The sequence below is a fragment of the Wyeomyia smithii genome, chromosome 1 (genome assembly GCF_029784165.1).
Source record: "Wyeomyia smithii strain HCP4-BCI-WySm-NY-G18 chromosome 1, ASM2978416v1, whole genome shotgun sequence".
NCBI lineage: Eukaryota > Metazoa > Arthropoda > Insecta > Diptera > Culicidae > Wyeomyia > Wyeomyia smithii.
In genome coordinates this window covers 75,944,187-75,960,207 of record NC_073694.1, presented here as the reverse complement: position 1 = coordinate 75,960,207, position 16,021 = coordinate 75,944,187, and positions in this window count along the sequence as shown.

Below are 16,021 nucleotides of genomic sequence, written 5' to 3'. Positions count from 1 at the left end.
ATGGTTACCGCTTATATTTATCAGAACCGACCCAATTATGGGTAATCACGTAGGTATCACGAGCAAAAAAAAAACAAAATATTTGCTGAACTCGTTAATATTAATGAAGTAGAGATGTTTGCAACGGTGAGAGATGAAAACAGACCAACATTATTAGGCATTGCTTTCATTCACTTGTATGCAGCAATAGGTAAAGTATGGAAAGAAATTTTTCAAATTCCATTAATAAGGATATATTAGAGCAATGTGTAGTAAAAAAACGTACCCAACTGTTTTCGTAACAAAATGTTCAGTTCAGTTCGGTAAGTAAGTTGTGCATAAACCTTTGACAAAAACGTGTTAGCGAAATTTTCGAATTTTGTTTCTAGTCTGGAAAAAACATTTTTAGCTAGAATACTCAAATGCGTTCTCTTGTATCGTGTCGAGACAGGTTGTACTTGCTGAATAGTGTCCTTATGAGGATTCGTGAATGTTGTTGTTTATCTTTTTTGTGTTTCCTCTAAATTCTTCCTCTCTTCCAAATGCCACAAATCAGAATTTCATCTCCCCGCACCCTTCTTTCACCATAGATACGAAATATGCTCAATGCGATACAACGACTCTAGCAATATTACCGGAAACCCTGAAATTAATACATAGTTTGAAATGTTTTCTAAAAATTACATAACAATATTTGCTCGAATCAGAAAATCTTTCAAAATTTCGTTACAGCCCGATTCCGATCTGAAAAATAGTCTACGTATAATAGTTGTCAGTCATTAAGTGAGGTGAATGAATCACAAATTTCAATGGCGGCACATATCAGAAAATGGTGAGTAAATCTTTCTACCACATTTCACTGTTAAGGGGTTTTCTCGAGAGAAAAGAGCAAAGTTTGGAATTTTTTAAGCGTAATTTGCTGAAAGTTTATTTATTCATCAACAACAATACACGTTTGTTCATAAGAAATACCAATTATTTGGGGATTAATGGCCGTTTCCCCGATACACTTTTTTGGCAGAGGTTTGCGGTGTTTACGATAGCGACGCAGCAGATCAACTGAAATAAAAAACTCATATTATTTCATTAGTTTAGAAGTGTGCCCGAGTATCTGAACGATCGTTTTTATAAGTATTTTATTTTCAGTGCAAACGAGAACGTTTTCCCCAAAAAAACAGCGCTGATCGTTCAACGACCGAACATAACGAACATTAAAAAAAGATGTAGAAAATCGGTTCAGTAGTTTCATCACAATCGTAAACACGGCAAATTCATTTTTTGAGAAACACCATTCCGAGATAAACGCCAAAAAAGTTTTAAGTTTAGCCCTTGCGGCCGTGACAAGGGGCATTGCAAATCGCTCTAACTTTCTCCCTATTGCTCAGATCCTTATGAAAAAATGTGAAAATGTTCTCAAGATGTTGTACTTTAAGATAATGTAACAAAAAAAACTGATTTTTCAAAAACTTAAAAGGTAGGGGTACTAGGGGTAAGCCCGGCACTGAGGGTAAGACCGTCACCCCCAGAGTTTTACTAGAAAACACTTATTAACTGTGTTTTGGAGTATGTGAAGTGGTGGTATTTAATATTTTAGACATTTTATGATACATCAAAGCCACCGTGAAACGTCAAACGTCAAAATAATAGACAAAACACACGCTACTGCAGGTGATGCGTAAACGGATGTAATTTTTCGTAAGTGGAACTTTAGCTTTTATTAATTTGAAAAGGCTAAAATATTTTTTCGTTGCTCTTCAATTTATTGCCTGTATTGTTAGCAATCACAGGAATTCGATCTGAGGTAAATTTAAGCGATAAATTGTTAAAAATACTCTTTTTTAAAAAATGTGTGCTGTCAGGAAAAGACCATCACCCAATGAGTGGGGTAAGTCCGACATGGTTTGTTAGGTTAGTTGGATGTTACTGACATATATTTTTCATCTACTACCGATGCCTCGCTGCTAAATGACTAATAAATCGACTTAGAACCATGTACTTAAGCTCTTCTGTGATTTTTAAAAGATTCCAAGGGTTATTAGAAGTGTCGTATATACTGTATCAAGTCACAAAACTGACCGGTTTCCAGGTGATATTTGGAATATGCTCCGATGGGGTCAATGTAATCCTGGCTTCGATGAAACTAGTTTTTTTCCTGTATGGACTTCCTCACTGCGACCAGAATCGTAGATCTATTGTGAGATATGCCCGGGTGTTCGCTGTATCCCGCAACTCTGTTAATAGCAATTCCGCTATTGAGAAGTGGCATGCTTATTATTATTGTTCATCAGTGCTTGTGTGTAATGTGATACTCTTCCTTACACGCTTACTGTTCTACTATACCGATACGCGTCCCTCTTGCCAAATATAACCAATTACAATTCCCTGGAGTAGTTTCGTTGTGCGTCCTTCTGGCCAGTTTTATTGATAAGAGGGACTTGTTTTTTGTTAAGAGGAAGTCACGCAAAGGTATTTTAAATTTCAGCGTAAAGGAAGGGTAACTGGTGGGGAGCCTGAGAATAAACCCATGCTTAAGTCCTTTTTGACATCGGATGGCCTGGTTCTACTAGAATTCGAATCCACGACCATCCGCTTGACAAAGCGGACTCTGTAACCTTGCGGCTACGCAGCTCCCCAATGAAACTAGTTATTACCACAAGATAGGCTTGCCGAGTATCAATTTCTTTCATTATTTATATATAATGTTCACCAGAATTTGTTCCGGCAATCTCCCCAGAACCAGCTAGCCGACAGCAACCGAACTCAAGAGTAACGTACAGAAATGTAAGATCTCTCATTTGGCGGTTTCCGAATTCAAATTGGCTCAGTTAAAAACAATATCGCACGCTTAGCCTTGGAGCTAATAGCGGTCTCGATCAACTAGATTAGTTGAGAGATTTCGTTATCGATATTGTTTTTTTGGCACATTTTGCTTGTGTAGGGTAAGTACAACGATACACCGTGCCCCAATGCTGAGTCGAGAAAATTTCCAGCTCGAAAAGATCCTCGACTCGATCGGGAATCGAACCCGATATCACAACCGTGTGGGAGAGCTGGCCGACCGACATCGCTAACCACAGAGCCACGGGGACCACGGCTCAGTTATTTTGAGTAAATTCATCGACAAACCTAAGTACCGGTGTTACCCCCAAGAGGTGCCGGTTTCACCCGCACTGGTTGTTAAACGTCGTTTTTATCTCAGTTTCAAAATTTCGCTATTCCTTGTAAAATAACAGTTTAAAAGTACTGACAGTCTTCATATCTTGTAGTAAAAAATCTGGGCAACGATTCTGTGAAAGAAATATAACAATATTTGCCATCAAGTCCTACTGAAGAATCATTTTCCTTAGGGGGCCGGGCTTACCCCCAGTACCCCTATATAACCCCTTAACTGCCATGAGATGACAAAGTGACGTAAGTTGCATTTTTTTTCGAATATGGGTTTTTCATGCCAATTTGTTCATTATTCGAAGACCTATCTTTTGGTATCTTCCTTTTCGTTGTAACTCATTCGTACGTTGCATAAAATCAAAAAAAAAAAAACAAAATGACGCAGGCACCCATTTCAATACAAAAGTGACAAGAAATTCATTCGTTTTTGGGCCGTACTGAAAAACTGATCACTAGAGTCTACGTCACAATGTCATCTCACGGCAGTTAAGGTGTCCCCACACGAACGCTAGTACACTCTAGCAATAGTTTCTATGTCGTAGTCGATCATATGAAGTATTTCGTCATGTGGGAATAGTAGGCTATGAACTTGAGTCATAGTTGGAACAAGGGTTCCCAAATCGTGCTCCGCGGAGAACTTGATGCTGCACGAAAATTGGCAAGTGCTCCACGGCGGTTTTGGTAAAAATAAAAACTAAGCGCAATTTTTTATCAGTCAATTATCCAATTCTTTCAAACACTTTTTCAAATCCAAATAGTGGGCGCAGCACCTGTATCGTTAAATCAATAAACCTGATGTTCTTTCCAGCTGTTTTGTGACTTTTTAATTCCTACGAGCTCTCTTGACTTCATCCGAGCCTGACGGTCCACAGCATGCTAACCTTTCTTAATACCTCTCCGGTTTCTGTCGACAACTTTTTCTTCTTCACTTTTCAACCTCGAAATATAATTTCTAACGCATGGCCACCACTCGCATCGGTTATTAGGTTCCTTTCGACATTTGGGTCTCGGAAGGACAGCACATGACGATCGTCGATGACGTCTGAGAAATACCGTCTATCTAGCAGAATAAGAGCACGCTGTACCATGACGGTGTTGCCATGTGTGTTTTTCGGATATCTATTCATGCAAAATATGCAATAAACTAACTGACCTTTGCGAAATTCACCAACCTCAAGCCATTTTCATCACTAGGACGTGGTATTTGAATGTTGTTCCCGCGATAGGATCTACCGCTCGGAACTCGCGTTTACCCGTCCACGCGAACCAAGTCGAGCTCTGATATATCAAGTACCGAGTTTCAAATCATTGTCCTCTTTCGCTCGCCTGTTTCGATACCTATTGGCGTATTTGATTCTGAATTGTACACAGTAGGGTACTATCGGTATACTGCCTTACTATGACCGCGATGCCTATTTTCGCGAGAGGGCCGACGTCTTGGATATAACTGGTAAGACACCGCATTTCAGAGCTCAGCCTTAGCCTCCGAATCAGACACAGTTATACGCCGCCCAATATGTGAGAACAGACGATTATCGAAAGCTTCCACAGTTTACATAAAGCCAAGATCTCCACCGGAGTTAGCACCGGATCTTCACTATGATTGCTTACTTACTAGTAAGCATCCTGAGAAGGTGGAGAAAGGAACATTCTCGCTAGAACTGATATATCGCAGCGGGACCTTGATTAACACTAATCCAACTCTGCTGACCAACCTGGATTTTTGCATCAATTTATACATCGAATGAAAAATGCAGGTGCTCCGCCGAGCAAAAGGTCTGGGAACCCCAGGCATACCTCGAATTCGTTTTCGGGACGGTACTACACCGTTCTCGAACTACACTCTGCAGCGAAAAAAGCAAAACAAAGCAAAGCCTTGGTGCTACATCCCGGTTTGGAACTCGACCTTTTGTTCATTTATACACAGACTTCGCAGCCAGCTGTTTAGTGTACGGGACAATTGCGGGGCTAGCGCTACGATCCTACTGACACTAACAGTCTCTCCCGAGCCTAGACTCGAAACTACGACGACTGGCTTGTTAGGCCAGCATCGTACCTGGAGACCATCTAGGAGATTCCATCTCGCAAATGTGCTAAAAAAATTTACCTTACACTTCACCACGTGGAACGAGAACCGAAACAAACCGATTTTGACACATTCGTGGGAATGTGTTGGTGTCTTTCAAACTACACCCGAGTGTAGTCCAGGATATGAAAAGTATAGTCCGAGGCAGAAAAAGTGTAGTCCCGAAAGTGAAAAAAAAGTGGAAGCGTAGTCCGAGAGTAACTAAACAGCGAAAACGAATTTTATAATAGAAAAATAAGCCATAATATTCGTGCTCCGTGTGGCAGTTCCCTTAGACATAGGATGTACTTACTTACTTCAGCAGCCTAGAATTTGAAAATATTTTGCTGAATTTGAAATATTTTGCTGAGCGTCTTAGTAGAACTGCCGTGGCTCGTGTCTTAACAAGAGTTTTTCTTCCCTCTTCTCGGTCCTGGACTATTCGTCGCCTATTTCTTAGACGTCTCGACACTCGCAGAATCATTTCTACCGAGTTCGTACCACGTTCTAGCACGTTGGGCCTCTCTGTTACTGTTGCCGGTGGGGTCATAGAAGTGAACCGATTTTACCGTACTACCCCGCGAAATGTCCCGCCCATCGCACCTGACCTTCGTCAGGTGGACCAAGGGAATCTCTCCTAGAAGTGCCTGCAACTCGTGATCCATACGCCTGCGCCGCTCTCTGCTTTCGGTTTGTACTTCACCGCTCATTGGATTACACCATCAAAGGCAATGTTGAACAACGTGCAGGCAGTGTTGTTGATTATCGCTTCATTACACTCAAATGCGTTGTTTGCAACTAGAAGTACAGTACAGTAAAGTCAGTACAGTGGTAACAGAGTGTGCACTCATAAATGAACGTAATGATTGTCCCATGCCATGGTGAGTGACTTATGTGAGAGAAGTAAGTTTTATCTTCGCACCATCTTCGCTTCATACTCGATCTGATCAATAAGAGTGGAAGACAGGGTTTTTTTAGTGTAAATATATAAGATGTTAGAAAAATTGTAATTTTAATTGTTAAGATTTATTTGCTTTCGCAAATAGGACCTATCATTCGCAGGGATTCAAACCTACTTGTCAAAAATGGGAGTAAACTTACAACTAGGGGTGTGCGAAATCGACTTTTCAGGTGTCGAAACGAAACGAAACGAAATTAACCCTTAATTTCGATTTCGTCAAATTAGACGAAACGAAATCAAGGTAGGTTTCGAGTTCTCGAAACGAAACGAAATTGGTCTCTAGTTTCGATCGAAACTAAACGAAATTTCGGAAGAAACATAAATGTTTCTAAAACATATCAATAAAATATTTTGGTTTATTCGCATTGATTCTTTTAGTTTATTATTTCTTATAGTTCCAATGAGTTAAATACTTTCTATTCTTTTACAGCACTTTCATCATTCCAAATCCATTTGGAAATTTGTACCTTATCGAAATTCTCTTTTATAAATACTAATTTTTCGAGGTTTGTAGGGTCCAAAGAGTGACGCTGTGGAGTAGAGATATTTCCGCCTGCAGAAAATGTTCTCTCTGAAGCCGCTGATGAGACTGGGATGCAAAGATATTGCCGAGCTAAACGTAATAATAATGGGAGATTCACCTGTGCAGCTCTCCACCAACCAAGTATGTCAACATCTACCGAATCTGCTCGGGGCGTGTGGTTCAAATAGACAAGTATTTCACGTTCTAAGTCAGGTTTACTGTTCACATCCAGGTTTAAATTTTCGGCTTCCCGATTCATGATTGGTTCGGTTAATTGCTCCAATTCCCCCCAAGTAGAACTAGGTGTGTTGACGTATGTATTCATCAGAACGTTATCCTTTTTAGGCTTCGTCGGTGTCCGAGATGAGTGTTCTCGCAAAATTTTGTTTTTCACAGTTTCAAGTGTATAATGGTCGTCATCCAATTTCATTACAGAGCCTTTAAATCGAGGGTGTAAAAAATTTCCTACACAGTACTGAAATTTATAATGATTAATATCATCTCTATTTCATAAGTAGCAAAATATTGTGCTTACCGAAAATTCCTCTTTTCCTTTGTTAGGAATTCTTTGATTTAGATTGTTGATAAAAAGGCGACTAAATTCTCTCGCATATTTGCCAGAGTCGTGATACTTTAATTCAAGGTTGTTTAGAGTTACCAAGTAACACATAGCATATTGTAAAGTAGGTGTTTTATCGGATGACAGTTGTTCTGAAGCGACACGAATGTCGTCTAACGGCAACATCAATTGCCTTAACCGCTCGAAACCATCTTCGTCTGGAATAATCTTAGCCAGCTCTGTACCTCGATCTATGCTTCGGATATTTAATAAGGGAACTTTCAAATGTATTATCGATTGTATGCAGTAAAACAGACTATTCCATCGCGTTACAATAGGTTGACAAATTTTTCTGAAATGAACTGCAAGAATATCCGTTACGAAAATAGGACAAAATATTTTTAATTAACATCGTACCTTGAAGAAAGCAGTCATCACAAGCCCGTTTTATCCTTTCTTGGCTCAAGGATGATTTATGTGTCATTGAAGCTATTTCTTTGCAAAACCGAACTTGTTTTGAGATTGTTTCATGTTCCATCACTTTCGATACACACGTATTCAAGATGTGGTCTATACATCGAATATTATTCCCGATTTCTCTTGACATTTTCATCTCTTTAAGCATGTTGGCTCCAGAATCAGTGATAGCATATTTGGTAGTATTATCTTTAATACCAGGTATTCCTCCTATCATCTCATCGCATAGTGCTGCGATTGCTTCAGCTGTATGTCGCCCTTGGAATGATCTACATTCGCACGTGAATTTTTTCAAATCGAAATCTTTTGTTATATAATGTATCGTCAAGCTTTGGTAAGGATCATTGCTTCGGGACGTCCAAGTATCACTGGTAAACGCAACACCATCACAGTGCGGCAATTCATTCGTGAGAATTTTGTCAACAGCAATCTTCACATTGTGGTAAAGTAATGAGCATTTAGTACGAGAAAATGTAGTATGACTTTTGACTGTTACGCGAGGATTTAAAAACTCAACAAATCTGGAGATTAAAAAACAAATGTTTTGAAATTTCAATTTAATAGTTAGGTTAATTGCAAACCTTTTGAAACCATCTTCTTCTACTAGGCTGAAAGGCTGGTTTGTAGTTGCAAGAAAAAGCATCATATTCAGATCTGCTTGCATTTGTGTTTTGCCTGTAGGTGAATATTTAGCACTGGACGGTCCTTGGTGAAACGCATCGCGTATATCTCGTGTACTTTGCTTACACTTTTCTAATGAGTTAGTTTTGGTCATTGCATCATCCAAAGCCGAATTATTATTCTGCAGTAAAAAAAAAAATATTCGTTTTCTATGGCCAACACAGCACAAAAAAGTTCAAGGCATTTTTCGAGTAAACGGAGTTAGGGGCTGTCCACATTCCACGTGGACAGAAAAATCGTCATTTAAGATCCCCTCTCGCAGACAACCGTGGACATTGATGAAACACTTCTCTCCCCCTTCTCTTTGTCCACGTAGACATTTTTTTACAAAACCAAAAAAAAACAAGAAATACATTATAAATTTTGCTGTAAATGTTTTGAAGTTGAAAGAGACTAAATAGAAAAATAGTTTCCAATGTTACTGGAAATTTTTGTTTGAAAAAGAACTGAAATGTTGATTTATATTGGTTGATGCAAAAAAAAAAAACAATAAACAACTTCTCTACAAATCAAGCAAAGAAATACAAATACTTGCAAACGTATAAAATCTAGAAGAAACTAAAAGAAATATAATCAGTTTAGGCCTTAAATGATTGATAACACTTTTCAACGCGATAAAAAAAACACAATATACAACAAAATCTACTCTAAAAAGACTTCCAGCAAATCAAAATCGGAAGCCAAACAGAAAACAGTCAAAACATATTTCAGGAAGTTCGTGAAACCCTAAAAGCTTCTGCAGAAGCTTGAAACATAAAATTTTTTCCATAAGTTGGGAAAGATTTAAAAAATAACAAATATACAATTGAACCCAAAATAAATGAAAACTTTTCGTCAAACAAACTGACTGAAACCTTAGAAAACAGAAAGTAAAAATATATTCAAAGTTTCTGTTTAACAATTTCTCAGGAAAACTGGAAAATTCAAAAAATCAGGAAAAGGCCAAAAACTGCTTTTGAAAGTTACCGGTTAAAGCCTTTTCTAAACAAAAAAAAATAATAAAATAAAAAAAGCAAACTACCTTTAAAAAACTAACGAGTAATTTTAAGGAGTGGGAAAGTCTAGAAGGAAACTGATTCTATTTCAACCGAATGGTTGAAGGACGCTTCTTAATAAGAAAAAAATATCAAAGCAGAAATTGATTCCAAATTTAGCTAAAAGGGGTTTTATATATAAATGAGACTTATGACGAAACTCTATCCAAATTTAGCTGTGAGCTTAGTTGAAAATTATTCTAAAAAATTATTTCAAATTATCATATAAACTCAAAAGTACCTCTGTTAATAAAAGAAAACGAAAAAAAAATCCTAATTTAATGGAAAAAAACGTGCCCACGTGAACATCATCATTACCCCCTCTCCCCTTCCGTGGACAAACGTGGACATTTGCGTACCCCCTAGCCCACATGGAATGTGGACGGCCCTTTATTGTTTTGATTCCGAAAATAATAGCTTAGACAATCGTTACACTCGTGATAGCAAAATAAAATTGAAGGATGCGCTCCCTCGATAGAAAATAAATGAACATATAAAGGACACAGGGATTAATAGTTAAAAAAACGTGATGTTAAACGAATGTGTAGGAGCATTCCTAGACTGTTCTGTTGACTGCTACACATTTTTAATAAATCTTGTCTTTTTTCTCAACAGATTTTTTTCGAAATAACTTTATCAATCACTTTCAACTCTATTGTTGAAAACACATAATTCACAAGTAGAGTATTCTCAGTACGAAATACAAAACAGAAGGAAAAAAACGTAGATAGTTTCAAATCACTTTTATATATTTTATTTTATATTTTTATTACAAACTGCTTTTGGTCAGAGTCAATGACGTTCGAATAGATTTCATTTTGAAAATCGAAGAAATTTTTCAACTTTTCATAACCTGTATAAGTCATAGAAGAAAATAGTTCAGATATGGTTTTGGCCAATACGTACAATTTTATGATGTTCAAAAAGTCATTAGAGAGCTGCAAAATTTAACGAGTTTTCCCTACACACATTCATAAACAAATTAGTAATCATACTTACTTTCTTGAACAAAAGACGATGTTGTGATTGGAAGAATGGTTTTAGAAGTATTTTGCTGATGACAGTGAATATTTCACATGATATAAATCTTGCTTAAATAAATTTTGTTGGTTATGTTAAACAAACTAAGATTTTTTGAAACACTTGTTTTCAAACATCAATCGCAATAGGTTGTGGTTAGCATCGAGGATTCTCGAAAAATCTTCAATGCTAATTCCAGTTTTCATAGAGAGTGATCGCATATTTTAATGAATTAACAAGAACGTCAAGCCGTGATTGTTGAAAATATCAATTTGAATGTAGTTAGTTCTATTGAAAAGGAATGGTCAGATTATCACTCGTATGTTTCTGCTTAACCACATTCGTAGCAAACTTGATTGGGCGCAATCTAGTCTCAAACATTTTGAAAACGTGAAAGCATAACTATAAGATTTCCTAAACCCTTATCAAATCAGTACTCCCAAGAGCTGCACTGTAAATTACTTGGTAAAATGTTTACCTGATGCATAGAACTGGCATATTTTCAACAGTTTTGTAACACAAAAACAATCCAGCACAAGCTGCAAGTTAACGACCAAATTTTTCAATTTTATCAATGAATAAAAAATTTGAAGGATAACACTAATAGACAAAAACAAAGAAACAGTTGCCCTAAAACTCAAAAAAGTTGTCCTAAAGAGGTTATAGCAATGATACAAACTAATAAATTTAACTAATAAATTTGTAGACTACTCCACTGAAGCTACCCAACTAGATACATAAGCATGCTAGTTTAAAATCTAAAATATCAGTTTGTTCTTTCCTTCAGGATAACTGTCGGAAATCATATAGGTTGCCTGGTGCAGGTTATGTATCTCTAGTAGGCATCATGAGCCCACACTTATATAATATATTCACTTCTAATCATCCAAATTTATCACCACAATTCAAGGAATTTGTATTTACTTCTGTAAACAGAATGTCCCTTTGTGAAATATGTAATAATAAATTTAATAAAATAATGATATGGTTTACTTTGGTTTAATCACGTGAAATACTAGTTCAGAAATAGAACATTTTACTCTCAAGAAGAATATATGAATATGCATACATTATATATTTTTTCAAATTTCATTACTTGTATTAGGTACTAAACGATAATGAATAAATGTTAGAAATAATTAGAAAATAATTTTACCTGGATTTTTTCTTTTTGCTTAGCTACGGTATAGTCGATGTAAATTGATTTGTGACGACTTTTTAAATGGGTGTGAAGAGCCGTTGTAGATGAGTCTTTGGTTTGAAGTTTTGCACCGCAGCACAGACATTTTCCATTTTTTGGGTCTTCTCGTTTGAAATGTTTCCATAACAGATGATTTTTTAATTTTCCTCCAATAGTATCCAATACTGGTGTACTCTCTTCTAGTGGGTCCTCATTTCTAGTTCTATCGACAATGTCAATTTCTACGACCGTATTTTCGGTGGATTTTTCTTTAACGGCAGAAACGCTTTCCTTCAACACTTCTGTTTCTCTCTCGAAGAAATATGAGTCTATGCGATTGCGCATTTTTTTTTCGCGGATGCCATCGCAAAGTTGGCAAACTGGTAAAATTAGAAAATTAAGGAAATTAGCAATTTTTCCACGCATATGTATTGTTATAACAGTGCGATTACTTACCTAGACTCGTTTCTTAGTTAAATCGATGTTGTTCGTAGTGGCAAGACGGCTCCTTCCATCAATTTTCGACAATATATATATACAGCTGTTACGTAGCGTATCGCTGGTTTTCGAACTTGTGATTACAAAATCTGTCACTGCAGCTATACAATTTTACATACTTTTTACAAATATTTTAACAAATTAATCAAAAATAAATTTACCTACACATCCACACCTCGACTCCGAATGAAAAGTTAAATTGAATCCGCTGGTTGGTGGTTTGTGACGGTAAAAGGTAGCGACGGCGGCTTTCATTAAAAACGAACAGCAGCTACGAAATGCTTCGCCGTTTTCTTAGGCTGTTGATTATCTGCGAAATCCTCAAAATATGTTACAGCAGCTATACAAACAGCAAACTGCTCACCTAAACTTATTTTCTTGGTTGAAACAAAACACTGGTCGGTTTTGACAAAATGGCAGCTTTGTGAACATCGATTTCTCCCGAATGTCTCAATAATTATGGAACAGATCAATCACTTTCTATTTACCGATTTCACTAAAAAAATCCTCACTAAAGTTGAAAAAGCCTTTTGCTGAATTATTCAATTAAATGCAATCGTTCAGATAGTAATCCACCAGAAAATAAAATATTTCAAACTGTTTCCAATAACACGTGCATCGCTTATTCCTGTTCTCGAAGTAATACCGACCGGAAATACCAAAATATGTTAACAGTTGCCAAGAAAATTCGTGTTGTCGAGATTAAAAGAGATATTAAAGGCTGTTCGCACAAACGTGAACTCTCGTATGTATTGCCAAAATGTGCGTGATGACGAAAGCCTTCCTTCCATCTTTTTCACATGCAAAAATCAAACAAATATCAGCAACACTGTCAATGCGAATTGTGTGTGCTGGAGTAGGCAAGCTTCGAAATGTCGGAAATGTCTCATCGTTTTACTCAGTATTCGATACAGCCGATACTACGACGCTGCTGATATTTGTTTGATATTTTGCATGAGACTAATAAGGAAAGATATATTTTCGCTTTTGTCATCACGCACCAAAGTATTTCGAAGAGTTAGTTTGGTACTTTGATCACGAACGTGTTGACAATCTATATGGGAATTACATAAGTGTGAGCAGCCTCTGAAATTTTTTGAGCTTCGTTGTCGAATTATGAAGCTGCTGATGTTTGTTTGGGTTTTGCACGAGAAAAATAGAGAGAAGAATATTGATTCTTTAGCCGTCACCAGGGTTGCCACTTGATTTAAAATTAAATCCAGCAAAACGCAAATAAATTATCTGGCAACAATCTAGAAAATATTCCGTGTGACCAGAGGTCATTTTTCAAACAAAATTCGTTGAGCATGCAAAATTTCTGTGACAAAATTTCGAAATTTTGTGCAGAATTGGAAGTGATGACCTGATATTTATCTGTTTTTAAACGTTTCACGCCTGAATTCGGGTATTTTTTGAAAACTAAATATATTTCCGTAGTAAAATGTATATTAGAAGGTACTAAAGAATACAACAATCACCAGGTTAAAGAGTCATTTCAATCACAAAAAGAAAATCAAAACAAAATTTTGGATAGCATAACAACTTTGGCATTTTTTTTCATATTTTTTTTTTTCTTCACATAACATTTATTTGACACGGCACAAATACAATTTAATGTTTAACGGCGCCAATTATATCTGATGACTTAAAAACTAAAGCAAATTTTTTATCCTCGCTGCCGACTACGAGCTGAAATTAAGTCTAACTTAAAACTAGCATGGGATTTCCAATCAGTGTTTTGTTGTTCAATGGTCGTCTGATAATCGTCGAATGGCATGTATGGATTCGTTCTGCTGAGCCACGATGTCGTGAGTTGGGACAGAGGCTCGTAGTCCTTGGGTCCTGGTTCTATTGTGCGGGGTCTGGTTGCTGGTTTTGTGCTTAAGGTTCAAACGTGTTCTTGTCGTTTTGTTGGGTGTAGACGGAGGGGAACGGGACTAGACTGGGGCGTGGATGGATTTCAGGAAAACGTATATAAGGGACATGTAGGATAGGTCACGGCTCGCCAAGACATCACGAACAGGAACAGCCGGCTGTCTACCCTCGGCCTGCAGGGAAGCTATTAATTTAGACCTGGCGTCACGGTGTACAGGGCATGACCAAACCACATGCTCTATGTCGTGATAACCTTCACCACAGGCACAGATACCACTTTCCCCGAGCCCAACACGACGGAGATGCGCGTCAAATCTATAGTGATTGGACATAAGCCGGGACATCACGCAAATGAAATCCCGACCTACATCCAACCCCTTGAACCACGGGTTCGTCGATACTTTGGGGATTATGGAATGTAACCACCTTCCCAATTCCCCTCTGGTCCAAGCATTTTGCCAACTGATGATCGTATTCTGACGTACAAGTGCGAAAAATTCATTAAAGGCAATTGGTCTTTCATAAATATCACCGTTTGTTGCGCCCACCTTAGCCAAAGAGTCCGCTTTCTCATTACCCGGTATCGAGCAGTGAGAAGGGACCCACGCTAAGGTAATCTGAGTAGATTTTTCGGATAAAGCACTCAGATGTTCCCGTATTTTCCCCAGGAAATACGGAGAGTGCTTAACATCTTTCATCGATCGGAGAGCCTCAATGGAACTGAGACTGTCCGTAAAGATGAAATAATGGTCCGTGGGCATTTTTTCGAAAATCCCTAGGGTGTACTGAATTGCAGCTAATTCTGCGACGTAAACAGAAGCAGGATTATCGAGCTTATGGGAGACGGTTAAATTGTTATTGAAGATACCGAAGCCAGTGGACCCATCAAGAAGTGATCCGTCAGTGTAGTACATATTGTCGCAGTTGATGTTTCGATATTTATTGGAAAAAATTTTAGGGATCTGCTGCACGCGTAAATGATCCGGGATTCCACGAGTTTCTTCTATCATGGATGTATCGAAAAACACAGTAGAATCAGAAGTATTTGATAAGTCGACACGATTTGGAATATTCGAAGAAGGGTTAATATTTTGGGACATGTGATTGAAATACAATGTCATAAAACGGGTTTGAGAATTAAGTTCGATTAACCTTTCAAAATTTTCAATCACGGGACGGTTCAAGACCTCACATTTGATTAGAATACGAGAAGACAGGCTCCAGAAGCGGTTTTTCAATGGTAGTACTCCAGCTAAAACCTCCAAACTCATCGTATGGGTCGACTGCATGCAACCTAAGGCGATACGCAAACAACGATATTGTATTCGCTCCAGTTTGATCAAATGTGTGTTTGCTGCGGAGCGGAAGCAGAAACACCCGTATTCAATAACAGACAATATCGTTGTTTGGTAAAGCCTTATAAGGTCTCCTGGATGGGCTCCCCACCATTGTCCGGTTATTGTACGAAGAAAATTCACTCTTTGTTGACATTTTTTCATCAGATACCTCACGTGACAACCCCAGGTGCCTTTAGAGTCGAACCAGACACCAAGATATTTGTGTACCAAAACCTGAGAAATCGTTTTACCCATTAATTGTGTTTGAAGCTGAGCAGGTTCATGCTTCCTAGAAAAAACTACTATCTCAGTCTTCTCCGGAGAGAATTCGATACCTAGCTGTAAAGCCCAAGCAGACAAATTGTCCAAGGTATCTTGCAATGGTCCTTGCAAATCGGCAGCTTTGGCTCCTGTAACAGAGATTACACTGTCGTCTGCAAGTTGTCTTATCGTGCATGAATTTGCCAGACATTCGTCGATGTCATTTACATAAAAGTTGTAAAGAAGGGGGCTTAAACATGAGCCCTGGGGAAGACCCATGTAGCTAATGCGAAAAGTTGCCAAATCGCCATGCGTAAAATGCATGTGCTTTTCGGACCACAAATTGTGCAAAAAATTGTTCAAAATTGGAGAAAATCCTTGTCGGTGAAGTTTACCCGAAAGA